This window comes from Patiria miniata, unplaced genomic scaffold, assembly GCF_015706575.1.
Source record: "Patiria miniata isolate m_02_andy unplaced genomic scaffold, ASM1570657v1 HiC_scaffold_29, whole genome shotgun sequence".
NCBI classification, from domain to species: domain Eukaryota; kingdom Metazoa; phylum Echinodermata; class Asteroidea; order Valvatida; family Asterinidae; genus Patiria; species Patiria miniata.
In genome coordinates, this window is record NW_024037068.1 from 17,149,397 (window position 1) to 17,162,964 (window position 13,568).

The 13,568-nt window shown below is 39.0% G+C and overlaps 1 protein-coding gene across 2 annotated transcripts in view; it reads left to right on the top strand.

Moving 5' to 3' along the window:
- The first annotated feature begins 1,392 nt into the window (after window positions 1-1,392).
- LOC119736241 (vang-like protein 2-B) overlaps window positions 1,393-13,568 on the top strand; it is a 30,432-nt gene continuing 18,256 nt past the window's right edge. Inside the window, exon 1 of one of the 2 annotated variants that reach the window (XM_038210280.1) lies at window positions 1,393-1,461. The gene's annotated coding sequence lies outside the window, so the exon portion shown is untranslated. Of the gene's footprint in view, window positions 1,462-2,074; window positions 2,230-13,568 lie in introns of those variants that run through there. The other variant, XM_038210279.1, reaches the window with a different exon arrangement.

A 13,568-nucleotide genomic window follows, 5' to 3' on the forward strand; every position in this document is an offset into this window, starting at 1 on the left:
CTACTTGACTGAACATTTTTGTTTTTCTTGGTTTTTCCAGCATTTTCGAACACAAAACTTCAAACATGTCAGTGTAACAATATTTGATCTATTACACTAACCCTTCAAATAGTTCATTTCTGAAAATTACAGCAAAAGCCAATGATGTACATTCCCTTTAATTTCTTATGATTATTGTGGTTGTATACGTTGAGTCCATCACAAGTCCTGTCACAATCCATTCCCAACTCCAGTCCCAGGTAGCTTGGGAATTGATTGTGATGGTACAAAGGAATGCCTTAATTTGTCACGGTTCATTAAATAATTTGATTTGGGGGCTGGAGTTTGCGATTGACTTGTGATTAATTGACTTGTGATTGACTTGTGATGTACACAAATCCAGGATAGTGTACACGGGCCCCGCTTTAGTATTGGTCAAATTAAGAGTAAAGGATGGTTTTTTATCATTCCAAAATGACTTTTTCAACCTGAAGTAGAGTTTTCTTAATTCTAATGATACCAATTGTTGTAATTTTGAACAGTTTCTTGCAGTAGAAAATACGACATTTTTTGCGCATTTTACGGTTGGTGCCATGCGAATCAGTGTGGTTTTGCGCTTTCACGGGGTGGGCAGCCGCGCTGTGATTGCCATTCGTGTTGCGTTTTGTCATCTTCATAGTCATTTTACCCCAAAATGTCCTCAAAAATTCAAGACCCTGCCCTCTATCTATGATTGACATGCCAACTGGTTAAGTTAAATAAATTAAAATTTGAATTTTTTTCTCTTACACTAGGAGAAGGTCCTGTACACATTCGCCCACTCGTATCTGCAAAACTGTCGTTATACATACACAGTACCGGTACTTTGTTAAAGGGAATATACATCATTTGCTGTAATTTTCAGAAATGGATGGAATTGGGGGGTTGGAAATATAAAGCAAATATAGTTACACTGACTTTTTGGAGGTTTTGGGTTCGAAAATGCTATAAAAACCAAGAAAAACGATCATTTTCCTGTAGTCTGGTTCCCTGACTCCATAAAAGAAGAAACAGAGTAGTTTACATACATTGGGGAATTGTAAGGTCAGGGAACCAGTCTAGCTGGCTCTTACCCGTTCATAGGTTTGTAATTGATTGCAAACAAGTGCAATGGTCAATTGGGTCCAGTATTTGAAAAAAAAGCCAGTTGTTTCCAACGCTGATCGGCCGATCAGCGTTGGAAATTGATACAAAAATACCACTTTTCTTGAAAATGACAGTATACCAGGTGCCATAATTTTACAGGATGCTTTATACTGTCATTTACCAACATCCTATTAAGGTATTTCGCAAAAACTTGGTAGTTTTATTTTTAGATGTTTGCAAATGTTGTATATTCCCTTTAAGTTAAATTTTCTGTTTCTTTTATTTCAGATGTGATTGATAGTAAGTGAGTTTCTGGGATGTCTCTCAAAATCAGGGTTGAAGCCGTCTTCTGAAAAGGTCAGTAAAAAAATCATCAAATGTTGTAGAGTTTAGTTTGCAGAGTTTCACTTTCAGAACTATTGTTGACATATATACATGTAGGCCTACAGAAGAAAAAGGATAATTGTTTTCCCCAGGGAATATGTCCTTAGATTTTTTTTGGTGACCGGGCAAAGTTTTCCCAATATATTCTACTGGTACCAAAAAATCTGAAATATCCCTTATAATGTCATTTCACAAAGTCATTTTCACATTTCTTCCCAAACAAATTTTTGGTTCCAAATTGTCCGAAAATAATGTCCTCAAAATGTACAATCAATTGTCGGCCTCCCATAAATTGCCTGCAGGAGCATGCACCTGTGGAAGGGTGATTCCAATCTATTGTGTCATGAGCAATTATTTTCTTATTACCTTGCACTGTCTCCCATAACTTTCTGACCCCACAAGCACAAAAGCCCCACTTCAAATCCCTCTGTCACAGGAATGTTTTGCCAAGGCAGCTAGGCCAGTGTGAGTGCTTGCCCTAATTGTCATGCAAATGAGGCCCAAAACCCACAATATTGATCCAAGCCCCTCTGGCTTTTGTTGGGAGAGCCCTTCACACCCCCCTGTTAGAGAGTCTGAATGGTACAGCCCAGTCAAATCCTTTGTGCATGGATGCTTAGCTTTCTAGCACTCAGCCAAAAAAAAAAAAAAAAAAGCCAATTCAGTTTTATGCATTCTACTTGACTCGTTGGATAATTTTTGCCATCTTGTGGATGTTCTTACCCCGATTTTCCCTCCCATGTGAGTATATTTCTCAAGTTATTTTAATCAATTATTGTTCCTTGTGATGTAGTGAGTAATTTGTGAAAATTCAGTGAAGATTTTGGGGTGGGAAGGCTGCATATTGGAGAGTTAAATTTGGTGAAAAGGTTGACATTTTGTCATGTTTGTGCGTGTGTGTGTGTTGAGCGGTTGACAGAGAGAGTCCATTTTATGGCCATGGGGTGCCATGCTGAACACTGCATGTATTCTGACTCCTGCAGCATAGCTAGTGAACCCAGGCCTCTACCCCTAGACTAGACATGACAGAGGGTCAGGGAATAATGTGGGTTTGATCACAGAGGGATAGCTTGATGTGTCAGGATGGTGACAGAAATCAGCTCTTGGGAATTTCATCCTGCTGGGCGGTCTGTGATCCGTGGATGTGATATCGTGGAGGAATTCCTCCACAATTTACCTGTACATGGAAAATTCTGCAAGTTGGAAAGATTTCCATACCTTGTCACCCTGTACTGTGCACAAACCCCATGAGACTGAGAAATACAATAAAATTGATGGAATAAGTTGTGTTTCTAAGGGAAAAAATTGGCATTTTCATTTTTTACGACTTTTCTCAGTATTTTGCTTTTTTTGACATGTTGATCAGTGGAACCTTAAACAGCCATTATAACTTGTCAATGGAATGTCCCATTGATGTGCAACAAACAGTATTGTAAGGAGAATTTGTCTCTTTCCTAACCGTTCCGACCGCAACTAACTGAAAAAAAAAATTCACGTCGGACAATGTCGACCCGGCCCTCCTTAAGCGCTGCGTGCTCGGCATGCGTTCAGGCCGCACGTTGATCCTCAGTTGGGCGCTAAAATATTTATCACGTGACATGGATTTTCCCACCAAAAGAAGGACGCCCCTGATTGGCCAAGCATACTTTCCATTGGGCGGCTGATTTCACACAGCATAACACCCCGCATGAAAAACCTCGCAAAAACGAGGACTGGACTCTTTTCTCGCCAAAACTACACGAAATCACGTGACTTTGGTCTGGAAACTATTTTTGCCCCATTTCCAATCGAGGACAGTCCTCGATTGGGCAACTGTTCTCAGTTGGAAGGTGTGTAAATTGTATTCACAGATGTGTCCCCCATTTACACATACAAACGCTAATTTTTATTTCTGCCCAGTTCTGCCTCATTTTGCAAGAACGACTCACAATTATCAATCGGATGGTCACGTTGCACGGTATTCAACAGTAATTGAAACCCTTTTGATGCCATTTGTTTAAAAAATTTAACAGAGATACACTGTTCATGCACAATTTGTATATCAAAAATGGAAAGGCCTTTTGAGGAAAACATACAAGAACATTTTATTTATTCTTAAACTTTGATACATTCTTAAAATGTAGTTTTGAGACGCCACTTCTTTGGCTGTGTACAAAGGCTATATGGAGAGTCGAGTGCATTTTCAAAGTATTTTGTAACAAAATTTGAAATGTTTCTCAATCCTAGATTGATGTCTTTTCAACATATTTGCAATGACTAACCATTGAGATAATAGGCCTATATGATGAAAAAAGTGGGGCCAGGATGCAACATTCTTTCAAAATGCGATTACAAACGGGCATTGACTAACATGGATTCAACCGTTGAACTACTGAATTATTTTGACATCTCCATTGTACCGTCTGTCCACATGAATTCCCACTGTGCATCCATCTTCCCCAAATGTCAGCACCCAACTGCCTCTGGTCACAGTTTGCAGTGTTCCATGTTCCAGTATCATGCTTGCACAAAAGACTAGGAGTGTACATGTACGTGTGTTTACAGGTTGTACGGAACCGCTACCCGATGGAATAAAAACACATGTTCCCGGGTACCCATTAAACAGGCATGCAACTTAAATTTCTGGGGTTTGGAGTTTTCTCGTTTTTTTTTAATCCCCTGTTGCATGCCTGGTTAAAGGGAATGTGTACATCATTGGGTTTTGCTGTAATTTTCAGAAATGAACTATTTGAGCGGTTACTATGATAGATCAAATATTGTTACACTGACATGTTTAAAGTTTTGTGATCGAAAATGCTGGAAAACCAAGAAAAACACAAATGGTGGAGTAGTCTGGTTAGTTAGTCTAGTAGTCTGACTCCACTAAAGATAAAATGGATCAATTTATAGATGCCGGAAATTTGTAAGGTAAGGGAACCAGTCTACAATGTAGCTGGCCTGCACCGGTTCATGAACATGTACCCAATCGCAAATACAATTTGGACTGAAAAAAATGGTGAATTTAGAGCAGTAGTTGAAAAATAGTGAGGTTTTTCCAACGGTGGTTGGTCAACCACTGTTGGAAATTTATACAAAAATATAATTTTCTTAAAAATGACTTCACACCAGGTGCCATAATTTTACAGGATGCTTTAGACTGTCATTTACCAACATCCTAGTGAGGTATTTCATATTTTTCGATGTTTGCAAATGTTGTATTTTCCCTTTAAAGAAACCCAACCCCAAAATGCACATCTCAGAAGTTGGTGTTCAGATTGTTCATAGAGGTTCGCACGATATACATGTACCACTTGTACCACATATCAGTGCGTCAATGCGACAAGACACAATTGTGTACAGTGAGCTTTAGGCTATAGGCCTACGGTGTAAACTGCAATTTTTGCGAGCATCATAAACCTAAAATGTTTTGTTTTCCCATGTAGCCTGGTTTTCATTTTGAAAATACCCTCAAAATTACATTCAAAACTTTTTTTTTTCATTGTCTGAGAAATTACTAAGTATATGTAAAGTTGGTTACGGGTACCCGATCCCATAATCTGGAACCTGTACATGTAGGCCTACCTGACAACATCCACAGTCGGGTGTTCGGGTACCCAGTTCAAATTCACAGCCCTATTCAGTTTACTGGGATCATGCTTGCACAATGGACCGTCCCAGATCATACGCTGAAGGAAAAAAAAATATGAGGTCTGTCATTGACAGAACCTATAACGTGCTTGGCTGAATTTTCACTATGATTACAGACTTCACAATGGCGAATTGACAATGGCTTTTTCAGTAGATCTACAGGCTCGACCAGAGTTCCCACAGTTAGTGACAAAGCAAAGGTGGGAAAAAAGCGAGGTGCAAAGGAATTGATACAAAGGTTTAAGTAAACAATGATTAAAACTTTCTAGACTGAAAGTTCAAGTCTGTAGGGTGCTCATTGTGTGGGGTTCAACCAGCCAACATTTCATTGGATACACATGTTTTACGTACAATGGACTTGTACTGACTACGTACAATGTACAGTACTTTTTTATATACAAATGTATGCAGAGTGTGGACGACTAGGTAAAATACCTGCACCAGCCTGTTATTTAGTGGAGTTTTGTAACCTAGTAATTTTAGTGACCTCTTTTGAGCATTTCATTTGGTATTTCCCCCACACTTTGCTTTAAAAAGCCCAAACCAAATACAATCTACCTACTGATCCTTTAGCTTGATTGTGGTATGCTGTTTCATACAGGGCCCAGACATGCAATTTTTTCTTGGAGCAGATGAGTTCCTCATTTCTCACTTCACACTTATATCATTGGAAACTGAAGAAAAAAACCATGTGAAGTCTTGTCAAGCTTGGAATTTTTTTCTGTTACTTCCCAGATGAGGGCTGCAAGTGTGAAATTTGGAGATCAAGGGCAAGCCGCAACACCATATTTTTGGCAGATTTTGGACATATATATTGATCATGAGTTTTCTAGTCCAAACTTTGTACAGAAGACCATCCCATTGAGGGTGAAATCAGACTGATAAATTGCTTGGCCAAAAGTGAACTACCGACCGGTACATATTTAGAGCAGTCAGTTTTGAGTTGTCATATTTCATAACCATGCACTTAAAGTTAACTCAAACTCAAAGTACAAAGTTTGCCTGATTATGTATCCATTCCTGTTTGTACAAATGTGGTAAATGGTTTGATATGTCCAACTTGTCTCAAGTCTTTCTGCTTGAATTCATGTTTATTTTCCAACAGGGATCAAGCTCAAATTGCCCATGAACCCTAACCCCCTTTAGGCTAGGGACCATCCTCAATCCTGCAAAATCCTCCAATTGCCACCACAAATTTGATTCAGCCTCAATCCTACAAAATCATCTGATATTTCTTGAATTTGTTCAGTGGAGGGGTGACCATTTTCTCAATCCTCCAAAATCCACCCAAAACCTAAAAAAAAAAAAAAGACTGGAGGATTGAGGAGGGTAAACCCTCCCTCCCCGTCCTCCCCCTTGGTTTGTCACTTAAAAAGAATTGTTTTTCTTAGACTTGCATACATGCATGTAAACCCCTCTGAGTCCAATGGAAAACGTCAACTTAAACCCTAACCCTCCTCAATCCTCCAAAATCCTCCTTGTGGTTTTTGGAGGATTTTGGAGGATTGAGGCTGAATGGTATTTTTTATAAGGATTTTGGAGGATTGAGGCTGAATGGTATTTTTCAGAAAAGGATTTTGGAGGATTGAGGCTGAATGGTATTTTGAGGCAGGACTGTCTGACGATTTTGAAGGATTGAGGGGCTGGGTACCCTTCATTTGAACATACATGTAAGTGCAACATTTTTGGATGAGGAGGATTTTGGAGGATTGAGGATGAATGCATTTTGAGGCAGGACTGTCTGAAAATTTTGAAGAATTTAGGCGCTGTTGTCAAATTTTGGAGGATTGAGGATGGTTCCTAGCAAAAAGGCCTAGGGGGTTAGGGTTAAATAACCGTGGCAATTCAATCCCAAAGAGTCCATATTGCTCAAATAATAACTTAAGAATTACTGGATTGAATCAGTTGGAAACAAAATTTTGTTCCAAACATGGCAATCACTCATCATCCACAGCACGCCCAGACTATAAAAATGTACGACATGTGTGGCCTAGGCTGACAGACAGATAAACAAAGAAATGGGGGGAGCCGAATCGTCCTGGTTTGGCACCACAATGTCTCAGTCACGGATTATGGAAAAGTCAAATTGAAATCGTGAAAGTATGTTGGTGTGAGTTCATTTAGCTGTTCAAATCATGCTATTCTGTGACGTTTTTGTAACCGAAGTGTGATTATCCAAAACTTTGGGTTATTTGAAGATGATTAGGATTGATAAGGAGTTAATCAGGTTAATTAATTACAATGTCAACAAGTCAAAACTCTTTTCAAAATTCCACTTATTAAAAAAAATCCCAACTCTCCAGAAAGTTTGTGAGGAGCGCTCTTTGATCCCTACAACTCAAGGCTACAAATCAACCCAACATTTGATTTATTCTGAAAAAATAAATCAGGACTCCAAAACCTTCAGGTGTATTTTTTTTTTGAAGGATGTCGGATGGTTTTTAAAATCAAGTGCAAGAAAAAAGAAATTTAAAAAAAAAGTTGAAAGAAAATTTCTGTGTAGATCCTCGAATATTCGATCTGATGGATCATCCCCTACATACCTGGTAGTATTTTTCAAAATACATGTGGAAAAAGAATACATTCAAAAAAATGTCTGGAGAAGATGACAAAAGCAGTCACCATTGTTATTTTTGTGTGGTTTTATTGTTTCTCATGCTACACTTGTGTGGACAGTGACTTAACAGGCATGATGTGAAAGTTTCTAGAGGGGAATTAAGCCCTAAACCATTTGACAATGCACAGCATTAGAAAGGACTGCACTTACATGTATTTAAAGTACATGTACATGTAGTGCATGGTATCATGATCCTATTATGCATTACGCTGTCCGCCATTCCAGTCCCGCTAGCTTTATGATGTCATCCACCCGTATTCTTTGCTAGAATTCAGTGTTGACATTAGGTTAATGATTAACAGTGAAGAGAGCATATGGCATCTCCTTGACATTGCACTGGTATGCGTGTCTCCAGTTGACGATTATGCATTTATTTACCCTCTGAAATTACAAATGAAAGCACTCAATAAAGGAATTTGATAATTCATCAGAAATGTGATGGACATCAAATTTCATTTGCCGATGTACATGTAATGTAATGCACACTGTATGAAATGAGGTGAAACAATGTACGCACATTAAATGTACACATGTACTCTCTATATTTATGTTTTAAGTGCAACTCCCGAATGAAAGTTGGGAAAAAATTACTCGGGTTGGGCTCGTCCCTTACCTCACCTAATACTACTGGGCCCAATTTCATAGCGCTGCTTAACAGCCGACTTTGAGCTAACCGAGCCTCCATCTATTTCATAGGGACCGTTAAGCAGTAAGCACAGTAAAAGCAGGCTTAACCTCAGAAGAAAACGTTGCTTAAATCAGTGACGTACCGGTAACAATAGAAATCTCCATGCACGCCCAACTGTAGGCACATTCACGGCATGAAATAGTGCTTGAGCAGCAGCATGATTTTCTGCTATAGTAAGCACAACTTTTCTGCTTACTGTTAAGCAGTGCTATGAAATTGGGCCCTGGTATTTAAAGGGAATATACATCATTTGCTTTTGCTGTAATTTTCAGAAATGGATGGAATTGGGGGGTTGGAAATATAAAGCAAATATAGTTGCACTGACTTTTTGGAGGTTTTGGGTTCGAAAATGCTATAAAAACCAAGAAAAACGATCATTTTCCTGTAGTCTGGTTCCCTGACTCCATATAAGAAGAAACAGAGCAGTTTACATACATTGGGGAATTGTAAGGTCAGGGAACCAGTCTAGCTGGCTCGTACCCGTTCATAGGTTTGTAATCGATTGCAAACAAGTGCAATTTTCAATTGGGGCCAGTATTTGAAAAAAAGCCAGTTGTTTCCAACGCTGATCGGCCGATCAGCGTTGGAAATTGATACAAAAATACCACTTTTCTTGAAAATGACAGTATACCAGGTGCCATAATTTTACAGGATGCTTTAGACTGTCATTTACCAACATCCTATTAAGGTATTTCGCAAAATCTTGGTAGTTTTATTTTTCGATGATTACAAATGTTGTATATTCCCTTTAACTGTAGTATGCAGTACTTCAGCATATGTAAGTGGGCACAGCACTCATAGTATTTTTTTGTATTTGGTGCTTGCATACATAATTTTTGTAGTACATGTACATGTATTGACTATTCTGTAGTTCTCCCAAAGTAATGGCTAGGACGTGAGGGATTTTTAGTGTGCCAGGTCATCGTGCCTTATGAATTTCACATGCTGTTCTGTGCATTGTAGTTGTACATGTTGATCCATACAAATCAAAGCAGTAAGCATCAAGCTACCGTATGATGGCACACAGTGTTGGAGATCTCGACCAAAGTCTTGGTCTCGAGACTGGTCTCGAGACCATTTTTTTAAGGTCTCGACGATTTTGAGGTCTCAGAATGTTGTGGTCTCGGTCTCGACTCCAAATGTCTCGGTCTCGGACAAGGGTCTCGGATCAAGACCTTGACGAGACCTGTTGTTAAATATTCCAGAGTGTTTGAAGACAATTATTCGATTAACCGCTTATGGAGTTGGCACATGCACATGTACATGTATGTACATGTATGCACTTTACCATGTCTCTCGTCTTCTGCATATGCTCACATGTACCAGTGCAGGTCCCTGTGACATTGTGTACATGTTTGTCCTGACAACACTTGGAGACCATCATGGGTACATTTTGCAGCAGCCCCCACAGCCTAGTATTCTCTTGAGTGTAATCCAATAGAGAAAGTGTAATCCAGCTCATAATTTGAAATTTTCCGCATGGCCTGACCTCATTAACAGGGGTGTTACTCTAGGGCTAGGGGCAGTCTTGCCAAATGGGCGTTCTCTCCTAGTCTGGGGAAAATACCTGCACCAACCTGATACTCAATGTCTCATGGGTTTTGGATTATTGTAACATAATCATCAATGCCCTATTTAATGGTTAAAACTCATTAGTGAGCATACAATTAGCACCCAGAAGCTGCTGTATTGTAATACCCAAAAGCAGCCTTAATACGGTAGACAGCCTGAAATAACCATGCAGTCACTGTAGTACCTGAAACCAGTGGAGCACTCTGTGGTATTATTGATTCTAACAGTGAATATACATTGTAATACAATGTACAGTATTACAGGGGTTATGGCCATGTCCAAAAACCCTCCAGATCATTGGCTATGCCTACCGGTATGTTCCAATGTGGTTGTTATGGTCGAAATAGATCTACGTGTAGATAATAGGGGCAAGCGTTAGCCTTGTGACAAGTAATTTGGATGCATGCAGCCAAGTGCTGCTGTCTGCTTTCAAAAATTGTCATAATATTCCCACATTATAATTTTTGGCACTCTTCTGATGCAACATTTCACCACAATACCGCTAACCATGGCTGTTCTCACCTGCAGGCTAAGGTTAACGAGCTATTATTATGCAGAAGAGAAAATGTACAGTTTGTACTGGTATGAGTCATTTTTTTTAGCTCAGTGTTCACTGTTGCGTGTTCTTCATTCTAGTTGTAAACCAGTACAGTATTCAAATTTGGAGTCTGTTGGAGACCAAATATTTCACAGTGTTCTGTAGCCTGTTGTTTGCACGTCTGTTTCCTTGGTCTATGGTATGTTTTAATTGTCCAAGTACACTGTACAGTATGCTGATACCGGTACAGTAGTTGTTCACAGGCAAAATATTTGGATCCCTGATGTACATGTACACCTTATCTTTATGTAGAATTGTTACCATATTAGTTAAAAATGTAAAGATACTAACAAGTATGTAGGCCTACCATGTTTTCATGATACAAACTAATTACTCATCTTTATGTAAATTAATTACATGCATATATGTGTATGTACAAGCACTTGTTTCCAGACAGCAAGTTATGTACAAATTGTAAATGTAATTAAACTATGTACTGTGTTTGTTGCTCACTGCAGCATGGACAGACTACTATCCATGATGCGCATAATGTGCGCATCGAAAGTCCATTTCAAAGTGCTTTTTAATTACAGCAGTGCAGTGCGTAAATGTTTGATAGGCGACTGAGGCAATTTATCTCTTTGCAGGCGATGAATCATAAGTAGCCTGTCATTTGTGGGTGAAAAAAAACTAAAAAAGAGCCTCGCCACACAGTACAGTCGAACCCTGATAAGAAGAGCACTGTAAATTATACACGGTCCTGCTATAAATAACAAGCAAAATTTTAGGTCCCAAGTCTTTCTATTTCTTTGTTTTCCTTTGTTTCCCCTTACTGTTAACCCTAACCACCTAGGCCCTTGTTGCTTACAACCATCCTCAATCCTCCAAAATCCTCCAAAATTTTTCAACTCTGCCTAAATTTTTCAAAATTGTCAGACAGTCCTGCCTCAAAATGCATTCATCCTCAATCCTCCAAAATCCTCCTCATCCCAAAACTTTGCACTCGTGTTTAAATGAAGGATAACCAACGCCAAATCCTTCAAAATCATCAGACAGTCCTGCCTCAAAATGCATTCATCCTCAATCCTCCAAAATCCTATTGTGCCTCATTCACCATTCATCCTCAATCCTCCAAAATCCTCATGTGCTTCAATCGCCATTCATCCTCAATCCTCCAGAATCCTCATTTGATTCAATCACCATTCATCCTCAATCCTCTAGAATCCTCCAAAACCGCCATGAGGATTTTGGAGGAGTGAGGTGGGTTAGGGTTAATACAAGGTACCTGTTATAACAAGGTAATTTGTAAAATCCCAAGGACCTTGTTATAAAGGTGTTTGACTGTATTTGTATGGAAAACTTGCCACCAGTTGCCAAGGTTACCAGGGTGGTCATTTTCGCATTTTCCAATTTTTATCCCACAGGTCTATGATTGTGCATTGTACATTTCGAACGATCGTTGTGCAGGAGTGGTTTGCTTTTTCCCTGTGACAATGTCAAACTTGTTTTATAAAATTGCCCATGCGAAATTGTGTATAAAACAAGTTTGACATTACAGTCTAAACTTGTACAGTATGTACATGGCCAGCTGAAAGCGCAGAATCCGTTAAAAAATATGTTGTGTACATTGTACAAATGTACTAGCACAGTTCCCATTTCATGACGCATGTTCCCTTTTCATATCATACTTTTGTTCCTTAACCCATGATCCAATACATGTAAGTAATCCGTGTACAAATATTGACAAGCGTTCCTGTGTAATTTGCACAAGGTATAATAGCTTCAGTCATCTATTGATTTTTGTTCCGGTCCAGCCTCCCCCAACTCAGACAGTCTAATTATTGAGAGGATGTCTGGTTTACACACACAACTTCACAAGGACATCCTCAAGGCTCCATCAGAAAAGACAAAGTGAAAACAGTTTCTCTTGTTGGCAAATGTTCTTACTCCTTTCCTTGAAGTTAAACGAAAACAAAAGAACATCATCTAGTACGATTCAAACTCCAGTCAGAAAAAAAAGAATGCAGAAGAGTTTTTTTGTTGGAAAAAATCATACTCGACTTGTCTACTGTGCAGACAACAAACAAAAGAAGAAACTTGTGAGAGTCAATTCTGTGATGCTTATTTTTACAACAAAGAATCACTGTTATTGTTAAGGTGTACGTACAATGTACATGTATGTCTCCTGCTGTCGCCAAAAGCACAGGTAAATTTACATCAAATATGTGCCTGTACAAATGTACACTATAGCACACTTAACAGCAATTTGTCAACCTATTTTGTATGTCGAGTCTGGCAGGTGCTATAAATTTTACAAGACACATGAAAAAAAATTCACATGCAAGGACTTAGTCTTAAAGAAGAAAAAAATGATATAAATCGTTACATACTTTGCCATATTGACCAAACATTAACCCTAACTCCCTAGGCATTTTTGCTAGAAGGATGCAACCTCAATCCTGCGATATCCTCCAACTGCCTCCATGTAAAAATTGCATACGAGTACAGCCTCAATCCTGCTAAATCCTCCAGCAATCACTGTCAATAATGTTGAGGCAGAGCCAGTGACATCCTGGAGCAGTGCGGAGGATTTCAAGTGTAATTTGGGCCTATGTAAGATGTACATTAAGACCTTGACATGGTGCATCTTCCAAAACTAGCTGCATATTTGTGCCATTAAACCTCATTCCTACAAAATCCTCCGTTTTGTAAAGAGGATTTGGGGGGATTTGGGAAGGTTGGTGTTAATTAATACGGTACATGCCCAATTGTACATGTTTTAGAGCCTGACATTTAAATATATATCAGTAAAGCTACATGTAGAATGATGTACGCATTTGCTCAGTTGAAATGTGATAACATGTAGGAGGGTTACATAATTGAATATTTTTCATTTTTCCACCCTCTCTTTTAGAACACAAGCCATACAAATTTTCTGTCCTCTTCCAATTTCCTCCTCTGAAGGAAAGGGGAATCTTCGGACGTGTTCCCTTTTTCCGCGTGTAATCAACCAAATGACCATCGATAAAAAAAATGTA